Below are 18,786 nucleotides of genomic sequence, written 5' to 3'. Positions count from 1 at the left end.
TGAGCCAGACTACCCACAATGCCATCCATGAATTTACTTCAATGTTTACACCTTTCATACAGCAGGCATTTTCTTGTTTTGTTTTAGAAGCTAGGAGCCTAATATTCAAACTTCTTTCATCTCTGATGATCTAGGATTCCTAAATTCCCCTTGCATTCTGGTCATATGGCACACACTAGTGCACACACGGGCAAGAATTCTTAGTCTCTAAAGGCAGAGGAAGTAACAAAAGTAACAAGAGCTAAATGCTTCTTGTCTCAGTTCTCACAAAACCAGAGATTTTACATTTTTCAGTTTTGCTCTAGCCTCTAACCAGAACAAAGGGGATGGGGCCACCAGAGAAGGAAATAGAAATCAAGATGAACTTAAACAAAACTTCAGACTTGCTCAGAGGCAGCCCCAGAATTAGCTTAGTGGGGGGAAATGGTGGTGGTGGTGGAGGAGGAGGAGGAGGAGGAAGAGAAAGAGAAGGAGGAGGAAGAGAAGGAGGAGGAGGAAGAGGAGGAGAAGGGGAAGAGAAAGAGGGGGAAGAGGAAGATACGGAGAAGGAGAAGGGGAACAGGAGGAGGAGGAGGAGGAAGAGAAGCAAAAGGAGCAAGAGGAGGAAGAGAAGGAAGAAGAAAGACTGGAAAGATTTTTAGAGCAATTTACAACCTGAGGTCCTTGGCTAGCTCTGCTGTCTGTCCAGAGCTCTATATCCACAAGTTCTGAAACTTCAGACTCAACCCATCACAGACTAGAAGTATTTTAACAATTGCATCTGTGCTAAATACATACAACCTTGGGTTTTTCTTGTCATCATTCCTTATCTGTCAAGTCTATTTACATCGCATTAGCTTTGTACTAGGTATTACAAATAATCTAGAGATAACTAAAAGTATTCAGAAGGATGTGTATAGGTTATATTAAATAACTGGCATTTTCTACTAAGAATTGATTTTGATGTCAGTGCGAGGTTGTGGCCTACCTATTAAAATGGGTGCTATAAATAGACATGGAATACATAAATCAATAGAACTGTGTGAAGGTGTAAAATAATTCTTCCCATCTCCCAACACACACACACTCCAGTTCCTAGCAAGGAGTTCCTCTTGCATTCCCCTGAGATGTCTAGATTTGGAGGCACAGAGAACAGCCTCATCAATTGTAGCAGCACTGCACAACTTTTCTCTATTTTGCTGTATGATATAGTCACAAATTGTAATGGACAAAAGACTAATAACTCTAGTAATAATAATAATAATAATAATAATAATAATAATAATAATAATAATAATAATACTCATGCCAGTGGCTCATGCCAGGTACCATGGCTCTAATTCTAGCTACTCAGGGTGGCTGAGGTCTGAGTCATGGTTCAAAGTCAGCCTGGGCAGGAAAGTCCACGAGACTTTTATCTCCAATAAACCATCAGAAAACCGGAAGCGGCACTGTGGCTCAAGTGGTACAGCACTAGCCTTGAGCTGAAGAGCTGAGGGACAGCACCCAGGCCCAAAGTTCAAGCCCCATGACTGACAAACATCATCATCATCATCATCCTCATCATCATAATGCTCATAGTGACTCTTTTCGAGTCCAGCCCACTTTACACAATAGTGGACTAGGACTGCTTCAGTTCATTTTATCCTGCCTGACTTAAGAAGACAACACCTACAGATTTTATACAACAAAGTAGTTACCCTTTCACAAAACACATATTGAAGTCAGTATTCCTACACTCTTGTTTCCTCTCTAACTTAGTACAATAATCATCTTTACTTCAGATAGAAATGGAGGTCATTGTATTCATTGTGAACAGTTCTTAAGAGTAGAATGCCATTTATCAACAACTGTTGTTACAAGTGGAAGATGTGTTGCTCCCCTATACAAAATCAATTCATTCTTTCAGAAAGCCACTTCTAAAACACAGCATTACCTTTTAAGTTCTTGATTTACTGAGAGTCGGTCCCATGATATCAACAGTAATACTTTCAAAAATTAGATACTGACTGAAACTTCCTTTCACTTCATTTCATAAGCCTGTTCTGTTTGTGTAGATGGATGCTCAGATATCCTACTTGACAATTAGCTAATAACAGCATCAACAAACTTTCTCTATTTGATTCTAAAAGCTAGGTCTTTCTGACAGTTCTCTCTTAAACCATTTCCCTGCTGTGAGAAATGGAGCCACCCCACTGACATGAACCCTAAAACACAGGACAGAAGGGAGGTGTATGGCTGTATGATCTTTACAGACATAAGCATGTTAAAATGAAGTCATCAAAGTAGGCCTTAATCTAATATGACTGATGTCCTCATAAGGGGATATTTGGACAAAGAAAAACATGCTCACAAATAATAAGATGATGGCTATCTATTAGCCAAGGAGAGAGGCCTGAAAAAGACCTTTCCCTCATAATCTGAGAGGAGCCAGCCCTGCTACCATCTTGATTTCTGACTTTTAGAAGTATGAGAGTAGATTTCTGTTGTATAAGCCACGTCTGTAGGACTTTAGCATGGAGCCACACGGTGACCTGGATGTAGTATTATTTTGGTGAATTCATAGAGTAAAAGCATCATGAGTATTGTTGTTGCTGTTTTTGTCATTCCTGGGGCTTGAACTCTGGGCCTGGGCACTGTCCCTGTACTCTTCAGCTCAAGGTGAGTGCTCTACCGCTTGAGCCACAGTGCTACTTCCGGTTTTCTAGTGGTTTATTGGAGATAAGAGTCTCACGGACTTTCCTGCCCGGGCTGGCTTTGAACCACAATCCTCACCATGATCCTCAGATCTCAGCCTCCTGAGTAGCTAAGATTATAGGCGTGAGCCACCAGCGCCCAGCATGAGTATTGTTAAGAAGAAAAACTTGTAAGAAATCTGTCTGGACCAGATGTGATAGTTCACATCTACAATCCCAGTTACTCATGAGTAGACCTCAAGAGAATCATAATTTTAGGCCAGCCTAGGCAAAAATTTAGCAAGATTCTCAAGTCAACCAATAAACCCAGCTAGGAGAGGGCTGAGGTAGGAAGATTGAAGTCCAGCTCAGCCCAGATAAAAATGTGTGACCCTATCCAAAAATTAACTAAAACAAAAAGGAAGAGAGAAGGAAGGAGGGAAAGAAGGAAAGGAAGAAAAGAAAGGAAGAAAAGCAGGAAGGCAGGGAGGAAGGCAGGAAGGAGGGCGGGAAGGTGGGAAGAAAGGAAGGAAGGAAAGAAGGAAGGAAGGAAGGAAGGAAGGAAGGAAGGAAGGAAGGAAGGAAGGAGAGAGGGAGGGAAGGAGGAAGAGAGGGAGGAAGGGAGGGAGGGAGGGAGGGAAGGAAGGAGAGAAGGAAGAGAAGAGAGAGGTATAGGCGTAGAGGGCACAGGAAGGGAGGGGATCTGTCTGGAAATGCTTCATAACAGGTCAAGATGAAAACCTTTTGGTTCAAGAACTCAGCTCTGTCCTTAGCATCTGCCCTTGTCCACTGGCAGATGACTTAATTCTCTAAACCATCACTGTAGACAGAGGGTAAGAAGGGTACCTACCTCAGACAAACAAAGCTGAGCAAAGCTTGGTACATGCCAGCTGGTCTTCTTCATTTGGTAAGCACCATCTCAAATTAATTCCGGTTCATGTAGGTCACCCCCACATTTATATAGACTGGCCAAAGAGAGAGGCAGGAGGAACATTTTTCCTGATTTTCTGTTCTTCTCTATCATCTAAGTGTGACAAAAGGGAGCATGGAATGGTGAAAGGAGAAGAATCAACATCTGTAGGAATTAAAAGAAAAAACCTCACCACCCCACCAAACTCCTTGGGTCACCATTCTCTCCACAGCCCACAGTGTATGTGGGGCTGTGGTGGCCACATAGGGTAGAGCACTGTCCCAGAAGGACTTCAGTTACTGGAAGGACATTTCCATCCAGAATAGAGGGCTCACGGCCTCTCAGGTCTGTGGCCTAACTCCTGATCTGGAAGAAATGAGTGCCATGCTATTCCAAAGAAACAAGAACAGAGGCCCTGAAAGGTGGAGGAGGAGGGCAAAGACTGGAATCATATTTGTCAGATTCTGCATAGAGCAATACTTGGCTAGGAAGAGATGGCCTTCCTCTGTTTTGAGAAAGATAAGAACGTTCTGTTCTGTTGCATAGCAGGAAGATTGACCCAAAAGAATGATGAGAACTGAGACCAACCCCCTCCTCCCTGAACAGTTACAGAAATAAGATGAGGGAAGTGGCACTGTGGCTCAAGAGGTAGAGCGCTCACCTTGAGCTGAACAGCGCAGGGACAGTGCCCAAGCCCAGAGTTCATGCCCCACGAACGACAAAAAGAAAGAAAAAAGAAAGAAGATGAGGAGGAAGACAATGATTGCTACCTAATATTGAGCAACAGTCACAGAACAATATTGTGTGTTTACTGATAAGTTAACAGTGTTGATTGTGCACATGGTTATATCATTTAAACTTCACATAACAACTTTTAAAAGTTGTTATGAAGAAGAGCAGAGCTCAGATGGGTTGTGCAATTTACCCTGCATCTTACATAGATCCAGGGGTCAAAGTCAGGACCCTCGGCCTGTACTCTGGACCATCTCCCAGAGTTGGCCACTAGCAGTGCTGCCAAGGGTCCTTCTTGCTATGTGATCACATAGTTCTAGAACCTTCAAGTCACAACCACCAGAAGTTTTACATTCTATCTGTGAAGTTGGTTCATTTGGTTTTGGATGTAAAAAGCTGAATTATAAACACTATCATTATCAAAATTAATGAGCTCAATCAACTTGGAAACATTTTTGAAAAATCATCAGGCTCTCTCGCGGTCTTCCGTGCATTGGGGTCTGGGGGCTGACTGCTCCTTTGCCACCATGACCTGGCTGAAAGCAGCACTTTCCTCCCAGGAAATGACACTGCAGCATTTCCTCTCAACCTTTCAGCACAGGGCAATGAAATGCAGCCACAGCCACAGGAAACACTGCGGTCAGCATTCACTCTCAGCCCAAACCCAAACACTGTGACAACAGTATTAGAGAATAAAACAGAGTAATGTATAAAATAGGGAGGATCTTCTGTCACCTCCTTTAGGTGACAAAGCAACCAGGTGCTTGACACACAAAAGAAATAGTTATAAATGACTGCAGGATCTGAGCTGGGGCTCTGGATTGCAAATGTTTTCACTTCAACCTGAACTAAGAGAAAGTGAAGATGTCTCCATGCACGATCATATCAGACCTCTGTTTCATCCCTAGATGTCGAAAGTAGCCATTGCTTTTCCAGGTCGACAGGAAGTGAAGTAAGACCACCTACACTTCTGTAACTTAGGAGGAACCTTGCAAAAGGCTCAGTATGAATGCAAAGGAAGTTCACATGGGAAGAAATTGAGTAAGTGACACAGAAAGGTATTGCATTTGCTGAGAACTCATGGAAATGTGAGTAATGTATGTTATCAATACATCGCTCATATGACTTTGGAGCTACCACAATGCTTCAATTTAGAGATGAAAATCCAGGGATCTGGGAACGTTTATGTCAAGCTCAGGGATGTTTAGGAACATACATACAAGTGACTAGCTTGGGACTCCATTCTAGTTCACCAGACCATAATGAGTACCTCCATCTCTCCTACCTCTTCCTTGACTCACGGGGCAAGCTTCCAAAATGATTTAGTCATGTATTCAAATCCATTCTTCTTTCTTACAACTACTAGTCTGCAAGGTGCTTTGCATTGATTGCTACATGGGCCCATGTTTACCTATACCACCTGGGCTACCCATAATTGCTCTGGGAATTTTTGTTTGGCTGGGAAGGTGGCTCAGAGGTAGAGTGCTTGCCACGCATGCATGAAGTCCTGGGTTCGATTCCTCAGCACCACATAAGCAGAGAAAGCCAGAAGTAGCATTGTGGCTCAAGTGGTAGAACACTAGCCTTGAGCTGAAGAACTGAGGGACAGCGTCTAGGCCCAGAGTTCAGGCCCCTTGACCAGGGGGAAAAAAAATCCTTTTTTCTCTGACTACAGCAAAAATACACAACAGAGTACAGTCATAATACTCAATGTACATATGTGAAAATCGAACCAGGAAGCATGAGGGGATGAGAGAATGATCAACATAACATTGTTCAAGAAGTGATAGACTCATCAACTGACCTGTTAAACTGAAACCCCTTTGTGCAGCTACTCGCCGAAAATAAATTTAAAAATTCTTGAAAGGAAGACAAATTTGTATCATGAAGCCAAACCCTTCTGTGATCTAAAAGAATGTTGCCTCCAGCTTAGTTGAACATAAAAGAAAGAAAACTAGAAGGTAAAAGTATTTGAATGTACTGTGCAATGGACCTGTAGGACCTGTAGGAAAACTGACTTTCGGGGAGCCAGGTTCTGTTCTCTTACTGGGCCCCCAGAGCAGCTCAGTCCTCATGCTGACACCCATCTTCTCATGACTGTCAAGGTAAACTGTAAATGTTTGCATGAACAACAAATCAAGAGAAAGTTTTAAGAGACAGTTACCACTGAAAATCAATTCAAACCAGGTGCTGGTGGTTCACACCTGTAGCCCTAGCTACTCAGGAGTCTGAGATGTGAGGATCACAGTTTGAAACCAGCCCAGGGAGGAAACTCTGTGAAACTCTTTTTTTTGGTCGGTCATGGGGCTTGAACTCTGGGCTTGGGCACTGTCCCTGTGCTCTTCAGCTCAAGGTGAGCACTCTACCGCTTGAGCCACAGCACCACTTCCAGTTTTCTGGTAGGTAATTGGAGATGAGTCTCACAGACTTTGGGCTGGGAAGATGGCTCAGTGGTAGACTGCTTGCCTTGCATGCATGAGACCCTGGGTTCGATTCCTCAGCACCACATAAGCAAAAAGAAAAAAGCCAGAAGTGGCGCTGTGGCTCAAGTGGTAGAGCGCTAGCCTTGAGCTAAAGAGCTGAGGGACAGTGCCCAGGCCCGTAATTCAGGCCCCACGACCAGATCCAAAAAAAAAAAAGAGTCTCACAGACTTTCCTGCCCAGGCTGGCTTTGAACCGTGATCCTCAGATCTCAGCTTTCTCAATAGCTAGCTACAGGCATGAGCCACCAGCGCCCGGCTCTGTGAAACTCTTATCTCCAATGAATGACCTTCTCTCCCACACACCACCCCTACCAAATAATAATAATAATAATAATAATAATAATAATAATAATAATAAAGTGGAGCTTTGGCTTAAATAGTAGAGTGTTAGCCTTGAGCAAAACAGCTCAGGGTTAGCACCCAAGTCCTTAGTTCAAGCCCCAGAATGGTTTAAAAAAATCAATTCAAGGGAGGGATATAGCTCAGTAGAAAACCACTTGCCTTGCACATGCTATGTCCTAGATTCAATTTTCAGTTTAAAAACATAAAATGTTTTTAAAATACAGGTAAAACAAACAAAAACCCACTCAAATACAGCCAGGCTCCAGTGTCTTATACCTATAATCCTAGCTACTCAGGAGACTAAGATCTGAGGATCATGGTTTGAAGCCAGAGCAGGCAGGAACCCTAAGACTCTTACATACTATTAACTACCAAAAGCAAAAAAGTGTGGAAGTGTGCCAGCCATGAGTGAAAAAGTTCAAAGGCCTTAAGTTCAAAGCTCAGTACAAGTGCATACATGCATGTGCATGCACACACACACACACACACACACACACACACACACACACACACAATCAAGACAGAAATAGCCTCTCTATATCTACTTCTTCGAGCATAAATAATATATTCATGAACACAACCCATAGAAATTGTTTCCAATTGGGATGAGGGATGGGCATCAGGTAAATAGAAGCCAGAATTTACCAGGAGGCAGGGTGCATTCTCTTCTCCCAGGAGGCTCCCAACAACCCTGAGATATACTCAATCCTGCCACCATTTTGAAGGCATAACCTTCAGAAAGGTTAAGCCCTTATTCCAAGTGAAATAAGAAATTTTGGCTAGTGGTTGCTATGAGACTGGCCTGTAGTCTGTTTTATTCTCAAATCTACCTCGTCTTACCACATGATCCTGGTCCCTACTTAAGGAAGTAAGTCCTTGCCCTTCCTCCACAGAGTTGTGGTTCATGCTGCAGCTTCCAAGGGACTGGGAGAGCCACTTCCTGAATCCAGTCCCCTCCTTCCTTACATCCCTTTCCATTATGTCACAGACCCAGCATATAAACAAAAATCAAGTGTGATTTCCTGCTTTACCTCCAGCATCTGTGCTCCATTTTTTTTTTTACCAATCAGGATACAGTGAAGACACCAGCACAAACGAGTCATGGCAAAGATATGGAATCAGTTCAAATGCCCTTCAATGGATGAATGGATCAAGAAAATGTGGTATAGACTCACAATGGAATTTTACTCATCCATTAAAAAGAATGATATTGTACCATTTGTAAAGAATGGAAAGATTTGGGAAAAAAATATGTTAAGTGACTAACTCAGGCCCAGAGAAACAAATGGCCTATGTTTTCCCATATATCTAGAAGCTACATTTAGCTTACAAACGCATAAGTAAATACATCAGGTGGTAAGCAAATGTATACAAATGCATTAACAAATGCATTATACTCAGGGCTGGGAAGGTGGCTCAGTGGTAGAGCGCTTGCCTTGCATGAATGAGGCCCTGGGTTCGATTCCTCAGCACCACATAAGCAAAAAGAAAAAAGCCGGAAGTGGCACTGTAGCTCAAGTGGTAGAGCACTAGCCTTGAGCTGAAGAGCTGAGGGACAGCGCCCAGGCCCAGAGTTGAGGCCCCACGACCAGACCCCCCCCCAAAAAAAAAAACCAAATGCATTATACTGTAGATTCAAGAGAGATCTCAAACAGTATAATTCCTTAGAAATCTAAAATCAAAATTCAGCAAAACAAAATACCAGGAAACAGGTTCTCCAAAAGGGTAGGGTGGGGTCGAGGGGAAAGAGATAGATAAAGAGGAAAAGAGGGGAAATGCAGGCAAGACTCCAATGCATATCCTGCAATATTAAGAAGAGTGAAGGAAGGAGTGGGAAGGGCATGGATGGGTGAGAAGGTTGGAAGGAGTGTCCTTGATCAAGATATATTCTATTCATAAACTACTCTGTTAAAGGGCATCTCGTTTGTACAACTACTTAAAAATAAAAAATAATAATAATAAATGTAAAAAGAAAATAAACATTTGGCCAGTGTCACCACATGGCCACAAGGGGGCACCTGATGCTCATAAGACTCCTAGGCTCTCTCAGGGAGGGACCTGTGGGCCCTGCTTGATCTTAGGCATTGCAGGCCATCCTATCCCCAAGTATCACTTACAAATGGATCAAAGTCTGCCATGTTTTGAAATAAACTCATTCCCAATAGAAAAGCTATTTCACTCAACCTAAATCCAACCTATCTCAACTATAGCACTGTGAGAACACAATAAAGCACACTCCCCGACATGCACCTGTCTACTAGCAAACCAAACTTGCCCTGTCTCAGTTATAACCAGCCCTTAGGGTCATCCAGAACAACACTGAAAGCAGTGAATCAATAGTAGATGTGGTAAAAAGCCAAGTGATCAAGAATGGTCCTCCACAAAATAGAAAAATAACCAGACATCCCAGAAGAGTCCTGCCTACCTACCTCCTGCACCCACAGCTCACTGTGCCTCAAACCCTTTGATGTGGAGGGAGGAACTTCTCCACTTGGAGAATCTATCATTCCTTGAACTTGAGAAGCCCAGAGGGCAACAGCAGGAAGAGCCCGGGCAGGGCAGGCAGTGTGTTCTCATTCTGTAAAAGCCCCTTTCAGAGGCCCGCATGGCCCCCTCTCCACATGGAGGCCTGTCAAAGCTAGGCTCTTGGCAACAGCCTTTGGAATTACTGGGTACAGGCCACACAGATTTGGTATTAATATGCAAATAAGAATGCTCAGTTCCCCTACTTCATGCTTTGGGTCTTTTTTTTTAAAAAATCCAGCCACTAACCATGACTAACAAAATATAAAGGAGAAAGAAAGAAATGCAAAAGACTTTAGCTTGATTTCCCCCAGTGACCTCTCTGTGTGGAGAGCCAAGGCATTTTTCAGACCAGGGAGAGCTGGCTAGGCGAAACCAGGAGCCAGAGACTGCTAATGCACAGGACATTTTCACCTTCTCTCACAAAAGCTTTGTGAGGGCTAAAAAGCCCCTCCTTGGCTCTGTCAATCAACTTCAGTTGCTCTATTTTCATTGCTATAAAAATGTATAAAAAGCTAAAGTCTGCTACAAAGCCTTTCTCAGTGTATTCCGGCAGCCATGGGGAGGTTTAACAGGACTGTGTCTGTAAACTTGCCAGGCCACTAATTGTGCAGATCATTTCCTTACAGACTGTCCGTCCTGCCATACTGCTCCAAATAACCACTCTGGCTTCCATACTTCTTCTTTTGTTTGCCTGTCTGCCTGTCCACCTCCACCCCCCACAGGCCTGCAGGAGGCAGCTCAGAGGCAGGCATGGCTTCATAATAAGATGTGACAATGAATCTGAGGAATTTGCTGACGAAACGTGATTATGAGAAAGAATTTTGCCTCATTACGCGTTGCTTTTCTGAGATTCCATCCTGAGTGGAAGGAGTCTCCCAGCCCGGTGCTCTGAGGACAAGGCCCAGCACAGGACAAGAATTGGCTAGCCAACCCCCATAGCAAAACCTCCTTGCTAGTGGAGGAGCTACAATTTGGTACAATTGGCATCTTCTGTCAAACTAAACCTAAGGCACACCACAGAATGGTGAAGGGATTAAATAATAATAATAATAATTATTATTATTATTAATAACAAGAAAAAAAACAGTGCTTTGAGTACTCAGAGAATGCAGCTTTTTCAAAAAATTCTAGTCCATACCCATTCTTCTGGTCACCTCCCAGGCCATTTTCTGCTCTGGGGTGACACACAAATAGTTTTTTGTATCTGCTGCTTCCGGGACCCCTGTCCCTTGCCGGAGTTTAGAAATATTACTACAAAATATGGTCCATTGGCATTTGAGGAAAGAAAAGCAGAAAGATCTATCCTCTTCTGCTTTCTTTCCCGGAAGCAGTTTATAAAACCCAAAAAGGACTTCTGGCTTTCCCATGTAGCAAATCAGAAGGCCCTCATGTGAGGGGATAGACGGAAGCCAGACACCAATGACCCAGAGAAGAGTCTGGACTAACGGGCCTTGCTCCCCACCCCTACCTATTGTCATTAACTCATGTCGATCCAGTCTCCAGTTATACTTCACAATTGTGCACTTTCCTCAAACCTAAAGAAAAAATACACACGTTTACCTTGCTTCTTTAGTCTGTACTTCTGGAGAATTCCTCATCATATAAAACTTACATTAAATTGATTCTCATGTTTTCTCTTGTTCACCTGCCTTTTGTTATAGGGGACCCAGCCATGACCCCAGCAATGGGTAAGGAAAGAAATCTCTGAGGTAACACAATACCTTCTAGCACTTTGGGGGAATTTATCTTCTTATTGAGATGCGGATGGTATTAGGAGTCATTTTTTTTAAGTTTTGACTTTGTTATTGATTGTACAAATGGAATTCCTTGTGATTGCATTTGATATACATACATATGCACTTTACTCTTGTTCCTCTTTTCCCTCTTTTGAAAACAATTTTTATCAAATTTGATTATTCTACCTTCACACACTCATATCAAGTGCTCTGGTTATATTCACTGCCCTCTTCCTCCCTGTCACACTCTCCTATACTCCCTCCCACTGGTTTCCCCCCAATATAGTCCTTTTTTGATGTATGGATCATTTTAAGGTCCAGATCCCTTCCACATACAAGAGAGAACACGCAATATTGTCTTTCTCAGTTTGATTTATTTCTCTTAACATGATGATCTCCAGTGCTAGCCATTTTCCTATGAATAGCATAATTTCAATCTTTATAGCTGAATAATATTCCGTTGTGTGTCTGTACCACATTTTCTTTATCCACCCATTGGTTGCTAGGTAGGTTGAGGAATCACATGTTTTAGATGGGAAAAGTGACCACAAATGACCTTCCCAAGGACACTGAGTATCAAGGCAACACAGGGCATCAAGCTCTCCTGCTCCCAACAGGCCACTGCTCTTGGCTGACTTCGTGGAGTACCCTGGGCGTTTGCTCCTTTGCCTTCTCCTACACAGGTGCTGATTTCCCTTGGTGCTTCCACTAGGCAGTGGCATCTCTCTAAAAGTGGGCTGGGGGCCAGGTGTAGCTGATGTTAGACTTCAGAATTACCCTTTCACTTAACCACTTGTGCAATGACTTCTCCGCCTTTCTCCCATTAGTGAGGATGATTGTGACAGTTGGTGGCATTTTTTTAAATGATAATCCACTATCTTACAGTTCATAAAAGGAACGATGACAAGGTAGGACCACCCCTCCAAATCGCATTTCTTTTTTCTAATCCTTGGGCAACAGTTTCCAGAATTCTTTTTGCAGGCAGAGAAAGGGGAAGCAATTTGGAAGTTCTCCAAGTGAAACTCTGAAATCTGTTTCCTGTGGCTACCAAGGGAGGCAGGGAACTCTTCGGAACAATTGTATCCCTGGCAAGTAGATGGACCCCTTAACATGTGTACCCATCTGGACAGCAACTCACACTCCTCATTTCTTATCCTCATTACAGAGAAGATAGGAGGTGACCTCAAGCTGCAAAGTGTGGAATAAATCACTAAATTACAAAAGCTTCCTACTGTAGAATTCTCTTTATGAGACTAGATCTAAGTTTCCCCAAGTGACACCATCCAAGAAGATTGCATCTGGTGGTGTGGGGGCTCTGGATGCATCTGGAAGTGAGGAGGCTGTGGTCATTCATCGTCTGCTTGCTCCTCCGGGTTGGTCTCCTGGGTGACCTGGTCAGTTCTTGCCGGCCAAACAATGACCTGATCATTTTTCTCCCCTCCCTCAACCATGACAAAGCCATAGTTACAGCTCCCTGAGATGGGAGAAGACCTCTTTCTCACCATCATGGTTGATGGAGTCCTGCTGTGCTTTGAATAAGGTTTAATCCTGCCTGCCCAAAGACTCACGTAGAAAAGCTTTGGTCCCCAGAGTGGCAATATTGGGAGGTAGGGGGTCCTTTAAGAGGCAGACGCTAGTGGGAATCTTCAAGCCATGGAGGCAGGCTCTTAGACGGTCATTATCATGAGACTTCTAGAATGCTCTATAAGGAGCTTGCCTGGCTCTGCCCATCCTCTTTGCTTCCTGAATTGAATTGCCCTCTTTTCCTATACAGGTTCGCACTCTTGCCCTTGCCAAAGAAGAGCATGCATCGTGTCTTTGAACCTCTCCAACTGGGAACTAAATGCACTTCTTTTCTTTTGTAAGTGTCTCGTGCCTGGTATTTTATTATAGTGACAAAAAGTGGACAAATGGAGGTGCCTAAAAAGAAAGACTTCCCTCCCTGGGTGTTCACCTAGTTTCACACCTTCTTCCCTAGAACCCTGCCACACGCCTCTGGGGAGCCTCTTGGGAGGGAAGACAGGATGCCAGACCCCTTTTACTCTGCAAGCCTCCAGAGGAGCTAGGGCAAGTTGCAAGCTGGGCAAGGGCGCATGCTCTTTTCCAGCTGAGCTCTTCCCCTGCCAGACTGCTTTATGGGATATTACAGAGTAAAAGTCTCCTTGGCTTCTATTCCTTCCCTCCTTCCTATCTGTTCAAGAATTTTTCTATCCTGGGCTTTTGACTCTTAGCCCCAGAGTTTACCTTCCACTTCCAGGGCTCTACAAGCTTTTTATTATGCTAATAGAACCCCCAGTCTCCCCAAATCTATAGGCACCAAAGACAAGCTTGATTTGTCCAGATTCCAGAAAGGGCACAGACTGGGTTTTGTTCCGAGACCTACACCATTAATCAGCATTTGGAAGTGAGAGGGAATTTCTCCCAGAAACAATGTGCCCACTGGTGGTTGGGGTCCCCCTTCTGGCTAGCAAGAGCCTGCTGCATCCGCAGCGGGGCTCAGCTGTAGAAGTTGCTATAAGAAGCCTGGTTCTGTGATTTGGCAAGAGAAAACCCACACAATGAGACAAAAAGAGAATGCAAAAGAAAGCAAAAAGAATGGGTCCCGGCCTAGTCCTGGGAAAGTTCGTGAAACAAACCAGCCACCTGCATCTTGGGTTCCCTGCCAACTCCTTCTCCAGCACCTCATGATTTCTTCTCAAGCATTCCAGGACCCGGGCTCTGAAAGCTCATAGCTCATACTCCACACAGGTGTGGCCCACCCTTCGGTGGGCTCCAGGCACCATTAAGTCTCCTTAATCTCGCAGCTGCACAGGCAGACTTGCCTGAGAGGGCCAAGTGCCCATGGGACTGGTAAGGGTTGAGGCAGGAGCAGGGTGCAGGAGACCATGGCAGAAACACCTTCCCTCTTGCTCTGAGCTCAGGCTGAGCTTCCACCCTTGTTAAGTAGTCTTCCCACTGGTCATGTATTCAGCAAATACTTGAGCACCAATAACCATCATGCAGTTACTTAAGGTTCCAGTACAAATGGCACAACTGCTTCCGTCCTCATGGAGCTCAGTGCTAGTGCTCATAGTAACCTCGGAAGCTGGTGCTGTCGTAGCTCCTCTCTCAAGAAAATGCCTGAGTATAAAGACATGAAAGAACATGCCCCAAGAACATGGCTAGTGGAATCATGAGATCAGGTTTCCACACCAGGCTTTTAGTAGTGCCTGAGCCCTGGGCCTGGTCTTCTATGAACCAGATCCCTGACTTCCCCACCACAGACGAGGTCCAAATCATGGACACAATAGTCCTATTTATTCTTGCTTTTTTCTATGTCTTTCTTCTCTTGTCTTCTAAATCTATGAGTTCTCCGGAGACTCTATCCCATTTTCCCCAAGTCAAGATGTGGGGAGGAAGTCTGGGAGCCATAGCTGGAGACTAGGGGTGACCTTCGGGATGGCAGATCCCAGAGATCCAAGCAGAGCCTTCTGAAGCCCTCTCACAGTTTCAAGAAGGGCAATCACCAAAGAGGTTAAGTTGTTGTATAGACAATCCCACCTTAAAATCATTTACAACAATAAATTTCTTAAATGGCTCTTACCTGGAATCTAAATGGTGAGTACATTTTACATGTGTAAAATTAGGAATGAATTTCCCCATACAATCTATTGTGAGACAGGCAATGTTCACTAGTCAACAAGCTAAAGAAGCAACTAACGATAGTGTGAAGGTGGCTAGGGTTCCTGAAAATGCTAGAAAGCAGTCACCGTAGCTCAGGGCCAGCACAGTCTCCAAGAGACTTGACCTTTCTGGAATAAGCACTGTTCTCGGGCTCATTGCCCTGCCAAAGCAAAAGGGAACCACCAGGCCATGCTTCTTTAGCTAACGTGAGACCTCAGAATGCCCTTTTTGTCAGCAAGACCGGAATATCTCTCTTTCCACACTACAAAGCTCTAGGAACCATCTAGCTCCATTTTAAATTCTATATTTCAGAAGACTGCTAGCCATCTCCTTTCTCACAGTTCTGGTGACCAAAAGATTGGACTCAGAAAGCGGCCTGCTGCCTCCCATTCCTCCTTCCCACTGAGATTCTCCTTCCTTACCCCAAGTCTCAAGCACCAATCTTCTTTGCCTTCTCTTTCTTCAAGGCAGCACAGAAAGGACCAACTTCCCACCCTCAAAGGCACCTCAGCCAGCTGAGAAGGGGAAAAGAATAAGAGTGAAGGCATAGCATTCTACTTAATGGCGAAAAACTAAAGCCATTTCCTCAAAACTCAGGAACGAGACAAGGATGTCCACTCTCTCCACTTCTCTTCAATCTAGTATTAGAATGCCTCACTACAGTAATAAGACAAGATGCAAACATAAAGGGGGTCCAAATAGGGAAAGATAAAGTAAAACTCTCCCTCTTTGCAGATGACATGATCTTGTATTTAAAGAATCCCACGCACTCCACTCCCAAATTACTCAAGCTGATTCAAAACTTTGGCAAAGTAGCAGGGTATAAAATTAACCCTAAAAAATCAATGCCAACAATGAGAAGAGCGCGGCTGAAATCAAGAAAGCAACTCCTTTTGTAATAGCCCCACAAAAAATAAAATACCTAGGAGTTAACTAAAGAAGTGAAGGACCTCTATGATGAAAACTTTAAAAACCTGAAAAAGGAAATCAAGCAGAACTTAGGAAGTGGAAAAACCTCCCATGCTCCTGGATTGGAAGGATCAACATCACGAAAATGGCAATACTTCCCAAGGCTATCTATATATATGAATTCTATGCCTCCATCAGAAAGAATGACATCGCCCCATTTGTTAGGAAATGGAAAGACTTGGAAAAAGTTGTATTAAGTGAAGTAAGCCAGGCCCAAAGAAATATAGGTACTATGGTTTCCCTTATTTGCAATAACTAGCATATGTCTGGGACAAGCAGAAAATGTCAAAAGCTATGTACATAAGACATAAGATGATGTTAAGTGAAATGAACCCCAAGATAGGGACACAAATGTTTCTTTCTCTCTTGCTATTGTTCCTAACATATTTATAATGTACCATGTGATTTTTTTGTTTCTTTGTATGCTCCTCCCCCATGGTATAACCCCTTTTTTCACTGTATTTGATGTCAGTGCCCTGCATCTTGTATATACACTTCTCTAGGTTGGGGAAGGGAAAGAAAAAAACAAAATGCTTAAATAGGGATACGGGTTGATCCATTGTAACAATAAGATGTAGAAGACAGTATGTTGAAAAAAAGAACTTTACAATTTAGGCAGGGAGGGAGGAAAAGGGGAGGGGGGAGTGTAGTTGTGGAGATGGGAGGGAAGAGAGGGTAGGGGAAATACAAAGGAGGAGGCAACAATACTTAATAGGAAATGTACTCATGACCTTGCTCATGTAACTGTAACCCCTCTGTACAGTACTTTTATAATAAAAATGTATTTTTTTTTAAAAAAGGATTAAAAAAAGAGTGAAGGCATGCTGTGAATAAGAGAGACTGACAGAGACAGAGAGACGGAGAGAGTACATGGGTGTGGATTTGGAAATCTTCAAGGTGCTCAATCTTAGGGTAGCTACTCTAAATCGGGCAGATCTGGCAAATGGAAGCTAAGTCATTGGTAGTCATTGGTAGGTTAATCCATCCTTCGCTAAATGCCACATCATCCTGACTAGGCAACTCTTCTCTGTTCTCTGTCAAATGTTAGCATTTGGTGGCAGCATCAGATGGAAGCTGAAGCCACTTTTATGTGCCTTCTGGGTCTCTCTATAGGGCCTAGACACTGCCCCCACCGCAGCTGCGTAAGACTCAGAGCTGTGCTTCTCAGTGGAATTGACCCTATCCAGGCCATTTCTCCACCACAGTTATGGGAGTGGTCTGTGACCAATGCCTAGTAACAAAGAAATCCACAGTTGCTCTCTGCCTCCATTCGGGACAGCTCGGAAGTACTATTCCAAGCTCCCGAACATCCTAAAGACTGGCTGAGGCCTCCGCAGCAAGGGCTTCACAACCTAGCCTTTTCATCTACCCTTCCTTTCCCTCCGGCCTCCCACCTTTACAGCGGTATCCATGCATCCAGAAACTCTTGAAGTCCTACAGAGTTAATATCGTTTCACAAAAGGATGCATCCAAGCATCATTCACAGTATGTGATGGCAAGGAGTATATTGACTAAATGGAAAGAGTAGAGTTACCAGTAAGTTGTCTCTTCCACATCAAGGTGTTTCTCCACCGTGAATATGGTATGCTCCATCAGCTCCATCAGCTGGTTTTGGGGGTTGCCCTCCTCAGGAAGAGATGGATATCAGCAGTAGTATGTGTCATACTCAGTATGATCTCTTTCAGTGGGGGAAAGGATGCTACCACCCAATCGTGATCAGAGTAGCATTCCATTTACTAACTCCTCACACCATAAGTCCTGTGAGCTAGACAAGCATCCATGGGATCATTTATCTACCTCTAGAGGCTGAGGACTTCTTTCCTGCCTTTCTTTTTTTTCCCTACTTGGCTAACACGTATTATACCAAGTTCACTATCAAGGGCAACGTGTGAGTGCTACCCACCTTCCCAAGATGCTCACCCAGGGGAGGAGGAAGAGATAAGAGAGGCAGTTAAGTCTCTCTTATATCTAAAGAAACTCCGTGTGGGTTTAGGATCCCATGAAAATCTCCTGGAACCTTGGATCTATAAGGACATTTGCATGAGTACCCTGGAAAAGGACATACTCACAGACACAGAGTAACTTTCACTCTGAAATCACCAGGCCAGGCCTTCAGATACTTAAAAAGAATAGCAGTACTAAATTTCTAAAGTGCACCCTCTGACAGTTCACCAAGAGAGAGATGGAGCATTTGCAGATAAAAAGAAAAATGTTATCATGGAGTCTGGTTTCTTTGAAGTTACTTATAACAAGCTTAGAATTTACTTTTAACAGTGAGTTTGAAATTAACTGAATTTCAAATGAAGACTGGAGGGGAGATAAATTATTGAGCTCTTGGACTTCAAAGCTTGAGGAGAACTTGAAGTTAGCTTCAAGTTCTTGTCCAGCTCCTTCACTTTCCTTGACCTCTGGGGAGGGGACACTGACCTCCAGTCAGTTAGTCAGAGGTCAGCGGCTCTGGGAAAAATCCTACTTGCTTCTGTGATTGGATTCTGTATGTGCTGTTTTGAACAAGGCTGTTGGCAAAGGCCAAGGCAGATAAATGGACTTCCCAGCACAAAGCCTACATCCTACCTCTGTAGTTTACAAGACCATGCAGGTTTTTGTTATTGTTGTTTTTGATGGGTTTTTGGGTTTTTTTGTTTTGTTTTGTTTTTTGTCGGTCCTGGGGCTTGAACTCTGGGCCTGGGTGCTGTCCCTCAGCTCTTCAGCTCAAGGCGAGTGCTCTACCACTTGAGCTACAGCGCCACTTCCGGTTTTCTAGTGGTTTA

The sequence above is a fragment of the Dipodomys merriami genome, unplaced genomic scaffold, assembly GCF_024711535.1.
Source record: "Dipodomys merriami isolate MVZ:Mamm:240054 unplaced genomic scaffold, mDipMer1.0.p SCAF_1, whole genome shotgun sequence".
In the NCBI taxonomy this organism is placed as follows: domain Eukaryota; kingdom Metazoa; phylum Chordata; class Mammalia; order Rodentia; family Heteromyidae; genus Dipodomys; species Dipodomys merriami.
Note: the sequence above shows the minus strand (reverse complement) of the source record.